Genomic DNA, 13,841 nt, shown 5'->3' with positions numbered 1-13,841 from the left:
TGTTAACAAGCTGCAAGTCTTCATGGATGGGTGGAGAGACAAAAAGAAGGGTCTGTCTAGCAAAGTTCTAAAGCTTACCTATTGTCCCTGTCATTTTAGTAGGCCTGGATGACACCTCCCTCTATTAACACCCATCTCAGCCACCCAGATCCATTATCTTAGTTATAAGAAATTGCAAGGAACAACCCATATATTCTACCCCAGCTCAGAAACTGTAAGACTAGAAATGAGGACGACCATTTTGTGTCTCTATTCCCATTTCCTGCTTTCTCCCTTTTTTTCTCATTTCTTCCCACTTTTATCCTGTTGCACTAAATTCCTCCCATAATAAACTTTACTATTACTTTCACTACATTTTCACATCTTACCTGAATTCTTCTCTCATCAGACTCAAGAATGGAGGTACACACATGCGTTAAACATTCTGGTAACAGAAGGTGGGAGCTGATTGGAAGAAGTCGGTTGCTGGGGACATGCCTTTGAAGGATATATCTGTCCTTGGCCTTTTCTTCTCTTGGTCTCTCTCTGCTTCTGGGCTACTATGAAGTGAGCTACTTTGGCTTCTCCACAATGATGCGTCACAAGACCACAGAGATGAAGCCAAGTGACCATGGAATGAAGCCGTGATTAACTTTTCCTCCTTTAAGTTGATTTGCACAGGTATTTTGACAAAGTGGTGAAGTGTGACTAACGTACCATCCTACCTAGCAATTCCATGTCTGGGTACATACCCCAAAGTTTGAAAGCAGGGAGATATTTGTTGACCATATTCACACAGCATTATTCATAATGCCCAAAAGGTGAAAGTAAACCAAGTGTCTATCAACGAGTGAGTGAATAAAAAAGTTGTGGTCTGTTTATGCAGTTGATAATTATTTAGGCATTAAAATGAAGCAAATTCTGACACATGGTCCAGTATGAATGAACTTTGAGGATAATGTGCTAGTGAAATTAAACCAATCACAAGAAGACAAATGTTGTATGAGTCACTTATATGATGTATCCAGTTTAATCAAATTTATAAAGACAGAAATTAGAATGGTGGGTGCCAGGGGCTTAGCAAAGGGAATGTGGAGTTAGTGTTTATTGGGGACAGAGTTCCAGTTTGAGATGAAAAATTTCTGGAGCTAGATAATGGTTATGATAATATAGCAACATGAACTTACTTTTACACTTAAAATGAATAAGGTGAATACTGCTAATGTGCACTTGACACAATGAAAAATTACTTTGAAATGTCACATTGTACTACTTTCACTATGTGTTATTGGTTGAAGCAGTCTTAGTTATCCCAGTATTCAAGAGCAGGGGACACAAATCCCATCTCTTTGTAGGAAGAGTGTCACAATATTGTTGCTATATTTTAAGGCCAGTGAAATGGCCTAGAGGCCAGTTCTGTAACAGGAGGTGAGACAATCCATAATATCATTTATGTCCCTCCACTCCTCACGGAATCAGACTGAGGGTATGCCACTATAATCAGAACCTTGAGTACCTTTTCTTCCATCTCTTTCCTGTTTCCCTCATTTCCAGGGAAGTTTCTCTTCAGAGCCCTCCACCCACCCATGAGTCCCCATTTCAAGCTTTTCTTCTAGGGAATCTGACCTAAAACAGACTTAGAGACTGAAAAATCTGTTAAAAATCAAAAGGCCAGTAGAATTTTAGATTTTCACAGGACTGTGGGGAATATACTTTGAAGGAATAAGTCTTTTCATCACTCAAGTGAATAAGCCCTGAAGGATACTAGGTACTCAAAAGACCTGTCCTAATAACTTAACCATATTCCTGCAAAGGCCATACCTGACATTCTTCATTCTAACTGGCTATTCTTACAAACCAAGCAACTGGGCCAGACAACATAATGAGTGCTAGAGGGAAGCACTGTCAAAAGTCCAGTTACCAGCTAGGGTGACCAATTGCCCTTACTTGGTCTGGACCAAGAAGTTTGCTTGGTCATGAGATGATCGGTATCAAAACTAGGAGATTCCCACACATATTAGGATAAGCTGGGTTTTCTATGGTCAGTTTGCATTCATGTCTCATGAATGTCTAAGAGTCTCTAGCTTTCATGTTAACATCAGGTTCTGTATGCATGTATTAGCTCCTGGGATAACTGTAACAAAAAATCACGAACTGGCAGCTTAAAAATAACACAAATTTATTCCTCATAGTTCTGGAGGCTGGAAGTACAAGGTCAAAGTGTGACAGATTGAGTGTCTTGTGAGGGTTGCTTACCAGTTCACTGATGGCAGCTTCTTACTATGTCTTCTTATGGTTGGAGAGACAGGAAGCTCTGTGGGGTCTCTTTTATAAAGATACTAATCTCATCCATGAGATTCCACCTTCATGACCTCATCACTCCCCAGAGCCCCACCTCCTAACACCATTACTTTTGGTGTTAGGGTTTCAGCATATAAAGTTTAGGGTGTACAGAAACATTCATTCTTTAACAGTGCATTTGGTTCCTCCTGAGAGTTTTGAGGGAATGACTTCTTCCAGTTCTTTCTCCTTAACTTGCAGTTAACTGACTTCTTCCTTAGGTGTCTTTGCATCCTCCTCCTCTATGTATACCTCAGTGTCTTAATGGCTCCCTTTTTATGCACTATGGTCATATTTGATTAGGGCCTAGCTTAAGTACCTCATTTTGATTTGATTACCTCTGTCCAGACCCCATTTCCATATAAGTTCCCATACTGAGATATTGTCGGTTAGGACTTCAACATATTAATTTAAGGGGTGAAGAAGAATTAAGCACATAATGATAAATGAAGCCCAGTGTTAGCATGTACAGCATCATGCCACTGATGCATCTCCATCTTGCAAGCTTCCATGATCCTTTTTGGACAAACTACACTTGATGTGGAGAGAAGGGTGCTTTCTATGGCATCACTTGTAAAGGCAATTAGAGAAAATCCCAGGACATGCCTGCCAAATATCAGAGACAACAGTCCATGTAGCACATGAGCTAAACTAGATGGAAGGAATTTGAAGGAAGGTCTAGCAGTCTGAGGTATTCCTTGGAAATCCTCAGATCCTACGATGCATGGCTATATTAATAATTAAATCTACCCAATTAATGAATTAAATTACTTATGAATCAAGGTGGACTCATCAGACAGAAACAAAACCCTGAATTCATAAGAAAGGCAATAACTCAAGAGCCCCCATGCAGATGGGAAATCATTCACTATGAGGAAGACTTCCAAGAGGGAAGGGATTTGATTATTAACCTTATTTTCTGGATACTTGCCATGAATTTTAACTTAGAGGAACCTGGAGTCATCCCTGCCATTCTTATTTAATATCAACTAGCTTTAACTATGTAATTTACTTAATGTTACCTGAATTTTCCTCATTTGCTAAATAAATAAAGGGATAGTAAGGAATCAGTATTATTTCTTGGTTCTGAAATGTCCACCAGGGGCTGGGAATGTAGCTCAGATGTAGAATATTTTCCTGGAATGTTCAAATGTTCAAGGCACTACATCATCAGGCTGCAAAAGGAAAGAAAGAAGGAGGAAGAGAGAGACAGAGAGAAAAATAAGGAAGGAAGGAAGGAGGGAAAAAGGGAGGGAGAGAGAAAGAAAGAAGGAAGGAAGGAAAGAAAGAAAGAATGAAAGAAAGAAAGAAAGAAAGAAAGAAAGAAAGAAAGAAAGAAAGAAAGAAAGAAAGAAAGAAAGAAAGAAAGAAAGAAAAAGAAAGAAAGAAAGAAAGGAAGGAAGAAAGAAAGAAAAAGAAAAATGCATGTCCTCCAAAGTTCATGTGCTGAATGCTTGGACCTCAATGCAGCAGTGCAGCAGTGTTCACAGGTGCGGCCCTTGGGGAGGTAATCAGATCACAAGGGCTCTGACCTCATCAATGGATTGATCCATTCATGCAGTCATAGTTTAATGAGTTTGGGAGGTGGTGATTTTTCTGAAAGCAAGCTCTCTCTCATTCTTGCTTCTGGCTTCTGGTAGAGCAAAGCTGCCCTGCCACACACACCTTGCCATGAGGTTCTGCTTCACCACAGACTCAGAAATAATGGGGCCAAGTGACCATGAACTGAAACCTCTGAAATCATGAGCCAAAATAGATCTCTCCTTCCTTAAGTTGTTTTTCTCAGGTGTTTTGTTATAGCAATGGAAAGCTAACACAATCACAAATTTCTCTTTTAAGTCTAGGATAATGTGAATAAAAAGGCAAATTCCAACAACATATTTATTGAGGAAAATTAATCTTTCTGGTTGACTAGATTTGCTTTAATAAATGTTGACAGTACTGCTGCCTTAAAACCATTTATTTGTCATCAAAAACAATGGTTTTCCCAAAACCATAAGCAGGATTTCATTGACTAAGTCTATGTTGAAATAGCTCATAGATTTATTTTTACAAAGTAAGCCTATTAAATGTATCCATACTATGATCAAATAATGAATTGGCAATTACATAATGTCATATCCCATGTACTTTAAAAGTATGCTAAGTACAGAAAACACATTTATATATTACACTCACTTGCAATTAGAGGTATTAGATACCTGTCAACACCCATGGGCAATAGGTAATTACCAAGTTTTTACTGGCAGTACAAAAACTAGTTGTCATTTGGATTGATGGAGAAACCAATTTATTCTTGTACATTGCTATTACATCAAATTGCATTATATCCTGACATAAGCCAAGAATATACAGTCATTTTTCCATCAAGCAAAATAGCAATGAGAAAAATTAAAGTTTAGACACTGCTAGCAGAATTCAACTCAATGCTGTGTGATCAAGATTCTTCTCTCACTTTTGCAAAGAGAGCATTTACTCTATCAGGAATGCTGACTCTGAAGCCCACCATCTCTCTCCATCCTTCTTGTTGGTCTCATTCTTTTACAGGTTACAACAACATTTTTTTCACTTTATGTGAAAGCTGTTGTAGTAACTAGCCCCTGAATATCCCACTGTAAACCTCACTGAACAGGGAAAATAAAAGTCAAGAAGCCCAGCTGAGTGTATTAATAGGGTTCACTTATTATTCTTTGTTAGACTTCCCATACATTGCTTCAAACCAAGCAGAGAGGAAACAGGTAAACAATAGAGATGTAAATGTTTTGAAAAGATGAGCAGTTTTTATCAGTGTACACATCAGTCAGATGACTGTGGCTTGTAGGAGTTGGCTGCCCGATACTAAACTCAAATTAGGAAACTATAGGCTGTGTTTACACATGTCAAATGAAGTGTGAAGTACTACCATTCTGGTGAATTTGATCCATCTAGATGTCAATCAATTATCCTGAAAGGAATAGAAAAAAGGAGTGCATCCTCTCTTGGCTGCAAGAATGGAGAGAGCTGTGCTGACCTTCCAGTAACATTTCTGGTGCCCTGACTTGGATCTATCCATCTGTTTTTGCAAGAGCCAGTGCAGAGAATCTCCACTTCACGTTAAATGGAGAAACGAGGAGGGCCCCCGGGGCCACCAGTGGACAGCGCCCATAAGGCTTGGGAAGATGCAGACCAGGTGAGCTTCAGGGTACCACAGTACCCCCACAGACAAGCCTGGGGGGTACAGACAAGCACAGGAGAGGGGGGAAGACCCACCTCCCACATGAACTGTAAATAAACACGCAGGCCTGACAATGTGGGGGCAGTGTCACCTTTCCCAGTGCTTGGAAAGGGGAAAGCCTGTAGCAGAGGCTCCCGCACAGGAGAACTCTGAACAAACAAAGCCTGTGGGACCAGGTGAGTGCTGAGTTCACCCCTGAGATCTGCATAAATAATGCCGCCAGCTACAGCAGGCTGAGAGCAGCAGGCAGGCAAGCCACAGCTGCAGATACCATTCTCAGAACTGTCTCCAGACTCTTTTTTTTTTCTTTTTCTCCCTACCTTTGATGAGAGAACAACTGAATTACACCTGCAAGCTGAAAAACTTACCGAAACTGTATTGCATTTGAACTGGGGACACTTGGTGGGGCTTTTTTTTTTTTTTGGTGTGTGTGTGTGTGTGTGTGTGTGAGTGTGTAGTTTTGTTCTACTTTATGCATCCCCTTTGATGAGACAACTACAAAACAACATCTGAGGCACCAACTCCAGGACTGGAGATTGAGACGGACACCCATATTATTAAGACTGAAACTGCATTGCATATAAACTTGGAAGATTTTTTTGTTTTGTTTTGTTTTGTTTTTTTTAATTTTCTATTTTCCATTTTATTTTAATTCATTTTTATATATAGATATTTCTTTCATTTACTTAGTTTTTTTTATCTTTGATTTTCAATCCTCTCTCTGTCTTTCTAATGTCTGTTCATCTAACTGTCAATTAGTACACTAACACTCCCTGTTTATACCTTTGAAATTTTCTAGTCTGATATCTTGTTCTGCTTTCTCTCTCTTGTCTGTGTATTTGTTTTTCCCTTTTCTTTAACTTCTTGCTTTCCATCTCAGCTCACTCATCCATTTTAATATTACCATTGTTATTATTACAAGCTAGAAAATACTTAATTGCACACAGTACAGGGACAGTAACAACACCAAAGACAATGATGGGAAGACAGAAAAAACAGGGAAACCAGTTTCCCCACAGCAAAAAATTAGTACAGGAACCAGAGGGGAATGAAGAGAACAGAAACTCAGATCCAGACTCCAATAAAATGAAGATAAACTATGCCAAAGGTCCCAATGAAGCCCACAAGAATAATTTAAAAGAAGACATACTACAAGTACTCAATGAGAATTTTATAGAGATGATACTGGATAGGGTCAACCAAAATATACAGGAGACACTCAAGAAATTCCAAGACAACAAAAATAGAGAATTTGAAAAAGCAAAAGAAGAAATAAAGGAAACCATAGAAGCACTGTATAAACACCAAAGTGAAAGAGAGAACACAATGAATAAACGGATAAATGAACTCAGGACAAAAGTAGACAACATTAAAGAGGAAAACTGCTAGGATATGCAAAACCTCAGAAAAAAGAACGAAACAGAACTGCAAAACAAAACAGAAGGCCAATCCAGCAGACTAGAACAAACAGAAGACAGAATCTCAGAACTTGAAGATGAAATGGTAATTAAAGGAAAAACTGAAGAACTATTAATTAAACAACTCAAGACCTGTGAAAAGAAAATGCAAGAACTCACTGACTCCATCAAAAGTCCAAACTTGAGAGTCATGAGCATCGAAGAAGGAGAAGAGGTAGAAGCGAAGGGAATGCGTAATATATTCAACAAAATAATAACGGAAAATTTCCCAAATCTAGAGAAAGATATTCCCATACAGATGCAAGAGGCCTCCAGGACACCAAACAGACCAGATCAAAAGAGAACTACTCCACGACATATCATCATTAAAACAACAAGTTCAGAAACTAAGGAAAGAATATTGAAGGCTGTAAGAGAGAAAAAACAAGTAACATACAAAGGTAAACCCATCAAAATCACAGCAGACTTCTCAACAGAAACATTAAAAGCAAGAAGAGCATGGGGTGAAATCTTCCGGGCACTGAATGAAAATAACTTCAACCCCAGGATACTCTACCCAGCAAAGCTATCATTCAAAATAGATGGAGCAATAAAAGTCTTCCATGATAAGCAGAAACTAAAACAATATGTGACCACAAAGCCACCATTACAAAAGATTCTTCAAGGGATTCTGCACACAGAAAGTGACACCCAACTTAACCATGAAAAGGCAGGCAGCACCAAACCATAGGAAAAGAAAAAGCAAGACAGTAAAGAGTAACATCAAGTTAGGTAAACACAATCAAACCTTCAAACAATAAGACAACTAAATGGCTGGAATCACCACATACCTATCAGTACTAACGCTTAATGTTAATGGACTTAATTCACCCATCAAAAGACACCGTTTGACAAAATGGATTAAAAAAGAAGATCCAACAATTTGTTGCTTACAAGAGACTCATCTCACCAACAGAAATAAGCATATGCTTAGGATGAAAGGCTGGAAGAAGATTTACCAAGCCAATGGCCCCCAAAAACAGGAAGGAGTAGCAATACTTATCTCTGACAAAGTAGACTTCAAACCTACATTGATCAAACGAGATAAAGAAGGATATTCCATACTAATAAAAGTGGAAATAGACCAAAAGGAAATAATAATCATCAGTCTGTATGCACCCAATGTCAACACACCCAATTTCATCAAACATACCCTGAAAGACCTAAAAGCATATATAAACGCCAACACAGTGGTTGTGGGAGACTTTAACACCCTGTTATCATCAATAGATAGGTCATCCAAACAAAAAATCAATAAAGAAATCCAAGATCTAAAATATGCAATAGATCAAATGGACCTAGTAGATGTCTACAGAACATTTCATCCAACCTCTACACAATATACATTCTTCTCAGCAGCCCATGGAACCTTCTCCAAAATAAATCATTCCTAGGGCACAAAGCAAGCCTCAGCAAACATAAGAAAATAGAAATAATACCGTGCATACTATCTGATCACAATGCAGTAAAAGTAGAACTCAACAACGACAGTAAAGACAAAAAACATGCAAACAGCTGGAAACTAAATAACTCATTACTTAATGAAGAATGGATCATCGATGAAATAAAAGAGGAAATTAAAAAGTTCCTGGAAGTCAATGAAAATGAAAACACAACCTACCGGAACCTATGGGACACAGCTAAGGCAGTCCTGAGAGGAAAGTTTATAGCCATGAGTGCACATATTAAAAAGATTGAAAGATCCCAAATCAATGACCTAATGATACATCTCAAACTCCTAGAAAAACAAGAACAAGCAAATCCCAAAACAAATAGAAGGAGAGAAATAATAAAAATAAGAGCTGAAATCAACAAAATAGAAACCAAAAAAACCATACAAAGAATTAATGAAACAAAAAGTTGGTTCTTTGAAAAAATAAACAAGATCAATAGACCCCTGACAAGCCTGACTAAAATGAGGAGAGAAAAAACCCAAATTAGTAGAATTAGGAATGCAAAACGGGAGATAACAACAAACACCATGGAAGTCCAGGAAATCATCAGAGACTACTTTGAGAACCTATATTCAAATAAATTTGAAAATCTTAAAGAAATGGACAGATTTCTAGATACATATGATCATCCAAAACTGAACCAAGAGGAAATTAATCACCTGAATAGACCTATAACACAAAATGAAATTGAAGCAGCAATCAAGAGTCTCCCCAAAAAGAAAAGTCCTGGACCTGATGGATTCTCTGCTGAATTCTACCAGACCTTTAAAGAAGAACTGATACCAACCCTTCTTAAACTGTTCCATGAAATAGAAAGGGAAGGAAAACTGCCGAACACATTTTATGAAGCCAGTATTACACTTATCCCAAAACCAGGCAAAGACACCTCCAAAAAGGAGAACTATAGGCCAATCTCCTTAATGAACATTGACACAAATATCCTCAACAAAATAATCGCAAACCGAATTCAACAACACATCAAAAAGATTATTCACCACGACCAAGTAGGCTTCATCCCAGGGATGCAGGGGTGGTTCAACATACAAAAATCAATAAACGTAATAAACCACATTAACAGAAAGCAAAGACAAAAACCACTTGATCATCTCAATAGATGCAGAAAAAGCCTTTGATAAGATCCAACACCATTTCATGATAAAAGCTCTAAGAAAACTAGGAATAGAAGGAAAGTTCCTCAACATTATAAAAGCCATATATGACAAACCTACAGCCAGCATTATACTTAATGGAGAAAAACTGAAACCATTCCCTCTAAAATCAGGAACCAGACAAGGATGCCCACTATCTCCACTCCTATTCAACATAGTACTGGAATTCCTAGCCAGAGCAATTAGGCAAGAAGAAGGAATAAAAGGAATACAAATAGGTAAAGAAACTGTCAAAATATCCCTATTTGCAGACGACATGATCCAATACCTTATAGACCCAAAAAACTCTACCCAGAAGCTTCTAGACATCATCAATAGCTATAGCAAGGTAGCATGATATAAAATCAACATAGAAAAATCATTAGCATTTCTATACACTAACAATGAGCAAACTGAAAAAAAATGTATGAAAACAATTCCATTTACAACCTAACAAAAGATGTGAAAGACCTCTACAAGGAAAACTATACACTTCTGAAGAAAGAGATTGAGGAAGACTATAGAAAGTGGAGAGATCTCCCATGCTCATGGATTGGTAGAATCAACATAGTAAAAATGTCGATACTCCCATAAGTAATCTACATGTTTAATGCAATTCCCATCAAAATTCCAATGATATTCATTAAAGAGATTGAAAAATCTACTGCCTTGGCAATACTCAGTCAAAAGAACAATGCAGGAGGTATCACAATGCCTGACTTCAAACTATATTACAAAGCAATAGCAATAAAAACAGCATGGTACTGGCGCCAAAACAGACATGAAGACCAGTGGAACAGAATAGAGGACCCAGATATGAAGCCACACAACTATAAGCAACTTATCTTTGACAAAGGAGCTAAAAATATACGATGGAGAAATAGCAGCCTCTTCAACAAAAACTGCTGGGAAAACTGGTTAGCAGTCTGCAAAAAACTGAAACTAGATCCATGTATATCACCCTATACCAAGATTAACTCAAAATGGATCAAGGATCTTAATATCAGACCCCAAACTCTTAAGTTGATACAGGAAAGAGCAGGAAATACTCTGGAGTTAGTAGGTATAGGTAAGAACTTTCTCAATGAAACCCCAGCAGCACAGCAACTAAGAGATAGCATAGATAAATGGGACCTCATAAAGCTAAAAAGCTTCTGTTCATCAAAAGAAATGGTCTCTAAACTGAAGAGAACACCCACAGAGTGGGAGAAAATATTTGCCAACTATACATCAGACAAAGGACTGATAGCCAGAATATATAGGGAACTTAAAAAACTAAATTTTCCTAAAACTAATGAACCAATAAAGAAATGGGCAAGTGAACTAAACAGAACTTTCTCAAAAGAAGAAATTCAAATGGCCAGAAAACACATGAAAAAATGCTCACCATCTCTAGCAATAAAGGAAATGCAAATTAAAACCACGCTAAGATTACACCTCACCCGTGTTAGAATAGCCATCATCAGCAACACCACCAACAACAGGTGTTGGCGAGGATGCGGGGAAAAAGGAACCCTCTTACACTGTTGGTGGGAATGTAGACTAGTACAACCACTCTGGAAAAATATTTGGAGGCTACTTAAAAAGCTAGACATCGATCTACCATTTGATCCAGTAATACCACTCTTGGGGATATACCCAAAAGACTGTGACACAGGTTACTCCAGAGGCACCTGCACGCCCATGTTTATTGCGGCACTATTCACAATAGCCAAGTTATGGGAACAGCCAAGATGCCCCACCACTGACAAATGGATTAAGAAAATGTGGTATCTATACACAATGGAATTCTATGCAGCCATGAAGAAGAATGAAATGTTATCATTCGCTGGTAAATGGATGGAATTGGAGAACATCATTCTGAGTGAGGTTAGCCTGGCCCAAAAGACCAAAAATCGTATGTTCTCCCTCATATGTGGACATTAGATCAAGGGTAAACACAACAAGGGGATTGGACTATGAGCACATGATAAAAGCGAGAGCACACAAGGGAGGGGTGAGGATAGGTAAGACACCTAAAAAATTAGCTAGCATTTGTTGCCCTCAATGCAGAGAAACTAAAGCAGATACCTTAAAAGCAACTGAGGCCAATAGGAAAAGGGGAACAGGTACTAGAGAAAAGGTTAGTTCAAGAAGAATTAACCTAGAAGGTAACACCCACGCACAGGAAATCAATGTGAGTCAATGCCCTGTATAGCTATCCTTATCTCAACCAGCAAAAATCCTTGTTCCTTCCTATTATTGCTTATAGGCTCTCTACAACAAAATTAGAAATAAGGGCAAAATAGTTTCTGCTGGGTATTGAGGGGGGGAGAGGGAGCAGGAGGACTGGGTGGTAAGGGAGGGGGTGGGGGCAGGGGGGAGAATTGAACCAAGCCTTGTATGCTCACATGAATAATAAAAGAAAAAGGAAAAAAAAAAGGAGTGCATCCTCTCTTTGTACATAGTCAAGTTCCCCACTGTGCCCCTTCACTTGGATTAAATAAATATGTTCAAATGTTCCCTCTAGGAGACAAAGGCAATAATCATGTTTCTATTCAGAGATTTCTGCCTTACCTTTGCCTCTGACAGGTGCCATTCACTTGAATATGAAACTTAAATTTCAAAAACTAAGAACTTCCTGTCTTTCCATACCTACCATAACTCAAGACTTGAAGGAAGGGACAATCTGAGAACATAAGAAACACACATTGATGAAAATGATTTTCTTACACTTTCTAGCAATGAATGTGAGTGCCTGAGCACTGCAAAATCAAATGTTCTTTTAAAAATGTAATTGGGGCAAAAATTATTTCCATCCATTGTACTTCTTGCCTTGCCCCTGTAGCACACAAGTACATACATTTAGATGCTTTTGATTTTGAATGGCTGTGTCTGTTGTGGTTAAGGTGTAGGTAATTGGCACCATTTTTGCTGTTTTCTGCAGGGAGGGATTAACAAAAATCTGGTTAGGGACTGGTTTAGGGACTCCTAAAACAAGATCACAAAAACAGTACTCCAGGGACACTGCTTATCTGGTACAGATAGGAGACCAGGAAGCTGCCTCTATGATTAATTCCGGAACCAGTTTCACCTTCAAATCCATCCCTGTTATGACCACTTTTCTCCCCACTTGCCTCAATTACTAATACATGTCTTAAGAGAATACCTCTGATTAGGAAGTTTTAATAACACCTGAACCCCTCACTTCAAAGGAGTCTGGGAAATGTAGATTTTAGCCTTCTGTCCTGTGTAGTAGAAGATGCACTTGGAGGAAATAGAATTGATACTGACTCAACTGACTATAGCTTGCTACAAAACTACTCCATGTGCTAGCTTATTCTCTATAAACATGCTTTTTAACTTTCTTTAAAAAGTTGATACCATAGCACTTGAGACTAGATAGTGGTTACTAGACACTGAGGAGAGTCAGGGAGAGATGAATTGGAAGAGAAGGGTACATGGTTGTGGGGAGATAGGAGGAATAAGTTCTGGTGAGCTATTGTACAGCAGGATGGTTATAGTTAATAATGTGTCATATATTTCAAAATAGCTAGAAGAAAGAACTTTGAATATTCTTACCACAAAATAGTGGTTAATCTTTAAGATGATAAATATGCAAATTATCTTGATTTGATCATTACATAATGTATATATGTGTGGAAATGTCACATGTACCCCATTAATTTGTACATTGTATCAATAAAAATTTTGGAAAAACAATAGTACTCCATTATATTTTTAACCATTTGTCCTCAAGTTAGGATAATTTTATTTTATCCACCATTAAAATCACATTATATTAAGACTATACTTTCAGGACCATTTTTATAGGTTGTCACTAGAGAAGTTTCTTTTGAGAACTGGAAACCACAAGTAGGAGATGCAGCTTTCTCTCCTGAGTATGAAGCCAGCTCTTGGTGTTGCTTTGCTGCAACTGCCATTTGCCATTGATGATCGTTCTTACTCCTCCTTTGAGAGTGTGAGAGAGAGAAGATCCAATCTGAGTGGTTTCCTTATTTAAAAAAAAATAAGAAAAAATTGTATTATGTCTATGCAGGTACAATTAAAGTTCTGACACAATCATCTACTAAATTCCTGTACTCTTGGAGTCTCTTTCAGGGGACAACATTCTCAATTATTCACCATAACATAATAAAAGTATGGAGCAATTTTTAAGATTAAAAAAATGCTTGCAGCACTAAAAATTCTGTGTGAACCTCATCTCTTAGTCCTATGGGATCTACAACATAGGAAAACAGCATGTGGC

General features: G+C 38.0%; 1 non-coding gene across 1 annotated transcript; it reads left to right on the top strand.

Annotated features, from left to right (window-relative positions):
- The first annotated feature begins 13,375 nt into the window (after positions 1-13,375).
- On the top strand, positions 13,376-13,583 carry LOC141419996 (small nucleolar RNA U3). The gene has a single exon (XR_012444711.1). It is a non-coding gene; the product is annotated as a small nucleolar RNA U3 (small nucleolar RNA).
- The last annotated feature ends 258 nt before the right edge of the window (positions 13,584-13,841 follow it).

The sequence above is a fragment of the Castor canadensis genome, chromosome X (genome assembly GCF_047511655.1).
Source record: "Castor canadensis chromosome X, mCasCan1.hap1v2, whole genome shotgun sequence".
NCBI lineage: Eukaryota > Metazoa > Chordata > Mammalia > Rodentia > Castoridae > Castor > Castor canadensis.
This window is presented reverse-complemented; position numbering and strand designations above follow the sequence as displayed.